At 48.0% G+C, this 2184-nt stretch overlaps 1 pseudogene; it reads right to left on the bottom strand.

The window, feature by feature from the left end:
- The window catches only part of LOC101589304, a 1444-nt pseudogene extending 778 nt beyond the window's left edge, over nt 1-666 (bottom strand).
- Nucleotides 667-2184: the final 1518 nt, after the last annotated feature.

The following is a 2184-nucleotide window of genomic DNA, read 5'->3' as shown; positions in this document are numbered from 1 at the left end:
TCCTGTTTTCTGCCTCCCAAGCACTGGGATTACAGGAGCACGCCACCACACCCAGACTTGGTTGCTGGCTCAGTGCACCTGGCAGCAGGGCGGACACAGCATGCGGGACCAGGGATCAAATCCTGCTCCCTATGCTTGCCTAAACAGGGGCTTAGTCCGCTGAGCTATATTGGTGGCCCTAATTTTGTGCTTTGAGACAAGATCTCACTGTGTAGTCTAGACTGGCTTTGAACTCATCACATAGCCCAGGCTGACCTTGAACTGGGAGTGAGCCTCCTGCCTCAGCCTCTGAAATGCCAGGATTACAAATGTGCACCACCACATCCAGTTAACTTATATTAAGGTCCCAGAAAAGCCACACATACCTCTTCAGTTAGTTACTTAAATCCTATAGGACCTTGTGGAAGATGAAATGAGATCCCTTGCTGCTATGACATTTTAAACCTTTTCCCCCAAAAGGCTCATTTGATCTGAGATCATGGGTGCAGCCTCCATTCTCACACAATCAACTTTTTTTTTTTTTTTTTTTTTTTCACACAATCAACTTTACTTGGAGGCAGGAAGATAGACTGCACTACCCCTTCCAGGAGCACCCAGCCAGTGTGGGAGAAACACTTCTGTGCCAGTTCCAGCCACAAACCTGTATACTCCTCGAGCCTGCCTCATTCTCATAGCATCTCCAGTGGCTGGCTCAGGGCCTGGCATGCCATAAGCACTTAATAATTGCAGTGACTAGGGGCTGGGAAGATAGCTCAGTAGAAGAAGCGCTTGCCTGGCAAGCACAAGGTCCTGAGTTCAATCCCTGGTACCACAAAAAAATAAAATAAATAAAAATAAAAATTACAGTGACTGTTTATCCTGTCCTGATCCAGGCCCTTTTTTTTCCTTGTCTTTTTGAGATAGGGTCTGGATATACAGTTCAGGCTAAATTTGAGCTCACTTTGTAGCCCAGACTGGTCTCCAACTTACAATGATTCTCCTGCCTCAGCTTCCTGAGTGCTGAGACTACAGGCGTGTACCACCATGCCCAGCTCCAGGCACTTTCTTTCTTCTTCTTTTTTTTTGGAGGAACCAGGGATTGAACTCAGATCCTTGTGTTTGCCAGTCAAACGCTTATCCTACTGAGCCATCTCCCTGGCCCCTCCAGGCACTTTCTATCTCATTTACTTTTTGTAACAATGCTGCACAGATTTTCTTCCTTCCTTTTTTTCTTTCTTTCTTTATTCTTTTGTGGTACTGGAGATCAAACTCAAGTTCTCAGGCATGCAAGGCAAGTGCTCTACCACAGAGCTATACCTTTAGTCCCAAAAATCTTTTTTTTTTTTTTTTAATTTTATTTATTTGTGCGTGGGGGTGGCCAGCTCAGCCCACCAGGGGGCGGGGCTGGCTGGCATGTGGTGCTGGGGGATTGAACCGTGGTCCCTCTGCTTTGCTAAGCTTGTTCTGAGTAGGTGCTTTAGACCACTGAGCCATCTCACCAGCCCACCAAAAATCTTATTTTTCCATTTTACAGATGAAGAAACAGGTTCAGAAGAGCCAAGTAGAGTGTCCAAGGTAACACAGAACAGACTGGGGTGGGGCTGACTAGCTTCTGAGCTGACTTTGTTTTCTTGCTGCTCCCCAGACAACCCTGCTGTCCGCTCCACCACTGGACAGCAAACCCCTTGCTTCGCAGTGCCATTTCAGAAGGGCCGAGGGGCAGAGGCCGGCCGACTCCTTCCTCCATTCCTGACTCTCTGGGGCTCTCACCCTTTCCATCGTCCCAGTTACCCTCTGTTCCCAATGGCAGAGTACAGCCTTGCCCTTTTCCCCCTGGTGCCTTTCCTTGTTCTTGATGTGTGCTGTGGTTGGTGGCGAGGATTTCCTATCACAAGTGCACTGCAGCTGCCTGAAAAGGAAAACTCATAATGATCAAAATAATGAGGCAGTTGAGGGACACTTGGGGCTCTTGTTTGTCCTCCAGGCAGCCGCACAGCCGAATCTGGACCATGCCAAAGACTTCTCCCCGTGGGGCTCATTTGATTGTCTGTGAAGTGAGGCCAGTGCTGTTGACCCTTCTCAGGGAAGAAGGACAGGACCTGTGTGGGAGTCAAGGCTTGGACCAGGGAAAAATAAGGATGAAACAGCAGGAGTTTCTGGCTAGTTTTAGAGCACTATATCATTTCTTTTACAAAAGTCTCTTTC

This window comes from Octodon degus, unplaced genomic scaffold (genome assembly GCF_000260255.1).
Source record: "Octodon degus isolate 3935 unplaced genomic scaffold, OctDeg1.0 scaffold00092, whole genome shotgun sequence".
In the NCBI taxonomy this organism is placed as follows: domain Eukaryota; kingdom Metazoa; phylum Chordata; class Mammalia; order Rodentia; family Octodontidae; genus Octodon; species Octodon degus.
Note: the sequence above shows the minus strand (reverse complement) of the source record. Positions and strands in the feature narration are given on the sequence as shown.